The sequence below is a fragment of the Sceloporus undulatus genome, chromosome 3, assembly GCF_019175285.1.
Source record: "Sceloporus undulatus isolate JIND9_A2432 ecotype Alabama chromosome 3, SceUnd_v1.1, whole genome shotgun sequence".
Taxonomy (NCBI): domain Eukaryota; kingdom Metazoa; phylum Chordata; class Lepidosauria; order Squamata; family Phrynosomatidae; genus Sceloporus; species Sceloporus undulatus.
This window is the reverse complement of record NC_056524.1, coordinates 239,408,247-239,414,291: the sequence shown is the minus strand read 5'-3', so window position 1 is coordinate 239,414,291 and position 6,045 is coordinate 239,408,247. Positions and strand designations below refer to the sequence as shown.

The 6,045-nt window shown below is 39.0% G+C and overlaps 1 long non-coding RNA gene across 2 annotated transcripts in view; it reads right to left on the bottom strand.

Moving 5' to 3' along the window:
• The window catches only part of LOC121924838, a 10,929-nt gene extending 5,207 nt beyond the window's left edge, over positions 1-5,722 (bottom strand). The window contains exons 1-3 of one of the 2 annotated variants that reach the window (XR_006102737.1): positions 5,630-5,722; positions 4,140-4,406; positions 1,798-2,003 (exon numbers count right to left, since the gene is read on the bottom strand). This is a non-coding gene — a long non-coding RNA (uncharacterized LOC121924838). Of the gene's footprint in view, positions 1-9; positions 2,004-4,139; positions 4,407-5,629 lie in introns of those variants that run through there. The other variant, XR_006102736.1, reaches the window with a different exon arrangement.
• Positions 5,723-6,045: the final 323 nt, after the last annotated feature.

The following is a 6,045-nucleotide window of genomic DNA, read 5'->3' as shown; positions in this document are numbered from 1 at the left end:
TGATGATGATGATGATGATGATGATGATGATGATGATGATGATGATGATGATGGTGATCATCTTTTTTTGTAAGTGTTGAGCCTACGCACTCTACCAGAAGTTCCACAGTGAAAATGTCAGAAGGCCCTTTTACATTTCACAATTATAGCACTATGGTTATGTCTGCATGGGCCAGAATACTCCAGAGCAGCCTGGATTATCTTGGCCAAAGAGCGCCCCTCCCGCCATTACAGTTGCAACACTGGGAGGCTAGTTAAAATGTGTCCTATTCTGCCACCTGGTGCATTATATCCCAGGTTTGGTGCTGAATGGACTGGGCATCATCCAGTCTGTTTGCTCCAGATCCAAGGACTGGGCCTTGCATAGACTTTTTGCTGAAAAAACATGGGAAAACTAGTTTATATGGTCCATGCAGACAAGCCCAATGTGCCATTAGAAGTGCCACAACATTATATGGAATCATGGGATCTGTGGTTTTGGTGAGGCACTAGAGCTGGGAATTCTATTTACTCCTTCCTGTTCTGCAAACCCCAGGATTCTATAAAATAGAATCAGGCCAGTTATAGTTATCTAGGGTTAGAATGAATTAATTTGGTTATAAGAATTGGTATGAGAGAACTTCCCATAAGCAATTGATCCACTACTCTGAGAACAGAATGCTGGACTAGATTGAATTTGCTTATGTTTTTCCTATATGTGTGTGTGTGTGTGTGTGTGTGTATACCCTCCCTCAGGTACTTCAAAAATAAGCTCTGATAATATGAACTTTAGCTCTAGCTTTAACCTTATATATGAGACAGTAGAGATCTTTGTTTTAAAGGTTTGACAAAAATAGAATCAGTGCCACCCCCCTAAACCCTCCAGTCTAATTAAAATCTATCACATTAAAGTTCTTTGGTTGGGAAGAAAACATGGCAGTTTGAAACTCGGGAGGCTTGATATGCCTTTCCAATGATGTGTCAAGCCCATTACAGTGGAATGAACTACTAATGTGACATTACTGACATAATGTGATGCATCTAACCACCTGAATGAAGCATCAGGCAGAAGGAATTTCACTCTTGCAAAATGAAAGGGGGAAGCAATCTGGGTGAAGTGGAACATAAATCCTTTTACATAGTTTAACACAAATTTAATTATCAAGTGTTTGTAAATGTTCAACCAATTAGGCAGCTTGATTGGCTGAAGACTCCGGGATTTATTGCTTTGAAGATAGATTATTTGTGGAAGTGAGAGGTCTATATCACCCAGGCTGCTTCATGTAGCTGTTCATGAGGAAGCATTCCATTAACATGCTGTTATTATTAAGAAGATGATCAGGACTTTACACAACACATACATAAAATAAACAAACAGCTACTCTCAGTAACAGAAGATACTCAATTTCCATTTTTAAAAATCTTCAGAGGTACTTTCTGATTCTCACCATTACCTGTCAATAGACACTGAGCCGCCATTCAGTCTTTTGTTCCATACAGTTTTGTTTGTTTGGTCTTAGGACCTCACTTCATCCACTCAGGAGGGTTATAAATACAATATGCCTACCACATCAGTGAGCTAGGGATTTGACTGCCTGCAGATTGTTATGCCTCATGTTATTCTATGATGATGCATGCACACTAACATGCTGATGTGGATGTGCCTATGTCACTGCTCACTGAATAACATGGGACCATTTCCATTTTTTCCCATCTGCAGTGAGATCAGAACCAAACCTCTGTGGATGGGAATGGTCCACCGGATCCTGTATATAATTCCATGAATAAGACATGTCAATCACACAATTAAAATCTCACCTGGGAGGATAAATGTGAATAAATTCTTAGGCCAAGAAGAATTCTTCTGCAAAGGTGGCATAACCTCCAACTATCCCAATTCAACAGGGACAGTCACCATTAATCTTTTGTTGTTCCACTTTTTCAGTTGCTTTTAAAATGTCCCACTTCATATTTCCACCTCCAAGTTTTCCACTTCATCTTCAGTTTACTCTCATTGCTGCAACCTGTGTTCAATGTGCAAAAGTAGTTTGCATTCAGCAGAAGGAGAGGAGGGGCAGAATCTTTCACTTTCCATTTGACTCAGGCAAAAGCAAACAACTGCAGCCTTTCCTAGCATATGTGTTCTTCTTCATTAATCACTTTTGCCATCTTGACTATGCTCTGATGTCCCAAAATTCATCTGTTTAATGTTCGACGGTTTGGCCTACACTTCCCATCATACCTAAGCAGCAGAGCTAGTGATGAGGTATTCTGGGAGATGCAGTTCAAACCACAATTGCAAGACTGATTTAACACTAGTTCTGCTGTCCTTCATGATCATGTGTGTCAGAATTTTATATCACCTTTTACTTAATGTGATCTTACTTAAGTAGCAGATGGGTAGCACATCAGACATTTTGCCAGCTGTGCTATACTGTAACAGAACAGAAGCATCTACTGGATAGGTACGTTATGAAACTGATCCATTCTAATCCCTACGTACGTAAGTTCACTTATGAAGATATAACTCCAGTAGAGAATTCTGGCCATGGTTTCTAGCCTTACTATAAACATATGCAAAATAAAACAATGGCTGCTTATATTGATTGCCATTTGCTACCTCTAGGACAGGAGGTAATATCCCTGTTAATACCAGTTGCTTAGAAGCAAGAGGGGGTGAGAGATATTGCTCCTGTATTTTGATCTGTCGCCTAGGTCATTTGGTTGTCTTGGGTAGAAAACAAGATGCATAAGCCTTCAATCTGATCCAGCAGAGCACTTTGTTATGTTCTTAACAATGGAACTCAAGCATTTTTCACTTGGGATGGATTACAGTTTGTGACTTTTACTCTGATATATCAAGGCTACAATTTCATAATCATATAGTTGTGAGTAAGCCCTACAAAATTTGGCAGAACTTGCTTCTGAGTTGAGCACATACCAAATCAGGTTATGCAATATCCAATTTTTTATCATAGCCACTGGTCTGATGGTTAACTTCTCCATGATCCACAAATAATTCATGTTTCCATATTTCACATTTATAGCAGTTTGATACCACTTTTACTTTCCTGGTTCTGTCCTATGGAATCCTGGATTTTGTAAAATGTAGAAGTGAGGTCTTTAGCTAGACAGCTGTAGTGCTATCATTCAGGAGAGTGGATTATATCTCCCTAGCAGAAAAAGTAAGGAGTGAAGGAAGGAAAGGAGAGAAGAAACCATGACATTACTAAACTATAAACCCCAAGATTCTACAGCATAGAGCTATGGCATTTAAAGCATTATCAAACTGCCATATGACATATAGTCTAGATAAAGCCTAATTTCAAAATGTGTATCTGTTCCAAACAGTTCAGTGCTACATGATTCATAATTGTTACATTTCTCTAGCTCTAGATTTTAGTAACCAAGTCCAATTATTTGCCCAGAGCACAGGAGATAAATCTTGCCTCTACCATCCCTATTCTAGTTTGCCCCATTTGTAATAGGTAGCTTCAGCTACCAACTCACTACATCTGTACTAAGCATATAATAAAGATACTGATCTTCCTTAAATGATAACTGACATACTTAGCACATGGAGGTGAGGACAACATGAACTGGCCCCATCCTCAACTTCCACGGGACAGCTGAAAGGGGCACAATTTGCATTTCCATAAAGGCATCTCAGAATTCATCATGTCCAGGTTTTTGAGTTTTGTAGAGCTCCTAAATGCATTCACATATAACTGCTCTGGCACTCCTTTTCAGCATTGCTGCTGCACACATGGACTTTGAGACCTGGACCACCATGGCATAGTGATGAGCAAATAGTGGGATCACTCTAACAGTACTGTGTGGTTGCACCCTGCAGCTTTCCTCTGCTAGATGAACTCAAATAAATTTGGGAGACACTAACATACTGTCAAAATGTAATCCAGGCAGAGTCCTGAGTGAGCTACAGTGTTATGCATATGTACCTGGATGCAAGCTTCAGTAAACAGAGGAGACTTTCTATTGAGTAGACGCATGCAATACTTCAATGAGCAAAGCATTTGCAAAGTTGTATTCTACATGCTGTCCAAAGCATAACTTACAGTTTGTGGAGTGGATGGAATCATGCACTGTATGTATAATGTATGATAGAACCAAAATATGGAAAGGTTACTTTTTTGGATTACCTCTTCCATCTCTCCCCAGGCAGCTTTACCATTGGATTCTGGGCTGTAACTGATATTAGTAACGTTTACGAATTGTAGAAAAAGGAAAGGGTGGAACTAGCTAGTTTAAGTTGGCCTTATAAGCATAGCTATCCCTCCCCAAAAAGCAGATGATAACTTTGCTTGTAGAGGAACCTTCTTGGTTGTGTATTCATGTTCTTTGATTTTTCTTCTTAGTTTTATCCTTTCGCTTCTTCCCTGTTTCATGTGGCAAATAATGAAGGAAAACTGTATCGAGAGAGAGAGAGAGAGAGAGAGAGAGAGAGAGAGATAGGCAGAAAAACTTTTATATCAAAGGATATTTTATTCTAGTAAAAGCATATAAAGATTTTTGTTATAAAGGTATTGACTCCCATTGACTTGACAGTGTGCTTTAGATCAACTCTGTAATGAACTTCTTTTGTTAAACACATTGCATTGATAACAGAAAGCCTTCCAGTCAGCATCCAAACATATACAGAATGTTTCAGAAATGTCTGAGTCAAATTAATAACAATCTAAAGGCAGTCACTGATTGACCGCATGTGACATGGGGCAATCTTTTTCTCTGGAAGATTTAACACTTTTGTTTGATGGTTATAAGCAATTGCCACTTATACAGCAAAAATGTCTGGATGAGCAAGAAATATAACTGAACACAGAGGTTTATGAAACTGCCCATTCTACAGTAGCCCTTCTGTTTGCTGATGGCAGAAATATAACATATATGCATGATGCAGGGCAGACTGCAGTCATGTAAAACATGTAGATTTTGTAAGCAAAAAGGTTCTTGCTCTCACTCTCTTTCTTTCTCTCTCTCTCTCTCTCACACACACATAGTCTATTGCTTTCAGAAAGAGATGCTTCAGCATTTCCCATTACCTTCTTTAAATCCAGACCGTTTTAGGAATCACAGATATTTTCCATTCTCTCTCACTAATTCTCTTTCACACACACAATAGGGGGAAAGGTGACACAAAGCTGGACATATCTTCAAGTAAATAAAATTAAAGGTAAAAATAGAAACTTCATTTTTGTCAGAATTCACAGACTTGATTATATTCTCCTTTCTGGAGAACACAAAGTTCTGTTTATTTTAATTTTTATACTAGAGAAAAATAGGTGGGGGGATATAAAAGTGGGAGGACACACAATATTTTCCAGTAACTTTCAACAACAAGGTAGTCTCCCAAATCTTGTACCTGGCATAAAAGAAACAAGCAAAACATAAGCATTAAAATTAGTTGTTTCACCCCAGACCTTTAATCTATTTTTTTTTTAGCCCTAATGTGTTTCCTGTCACAACCTAAGCCTTCTGTTCAGTGCTCTTTGTTGTAGAAAGAATACATTCTCTAGACATTTCAGTAGCTACTTTTTCTATATCAGTATTTGCTGCTCTTTCCAGCTTAGCCTGTTTCCTTAACACTGGAGCTGTCCTTCCCTCCCTAAAATATCTGATATAAAAAGGTTACCTTTGCTTCCTGTCAACCCTGCCATTTCTCCTTGCGTTTGTATGTGTGGTGGATGCTGCAGAATCAAAGCTCTCACCAAGGAAGTCAGCTGTCTCTCAGATACTCTGCTTGAGGTGGGGGGAAATGCTTGCACTTACAAGCTGCCTCCAGGAGCAGCAGAGAGTGTAGAATAAACAGGCTTCAGTTGTTCGAGATATGTTCCATTGGGATTCAAATAACCCTTCCTGGGCAGTTTTCTGCCTTACAGCATCTATGGGGTGATCAGAAATCTAAGATCTGTTTATCATACCTAAATGAAATATATACACAACTCAATTTCTGATCTCCAAATGGAGATGTGGGTTCAACTCCCACTTCCGAAGCATCTCATTTATAGTGGTCTGAGTGCTGGGCGACTAGGGTTCAAATCCTCATTC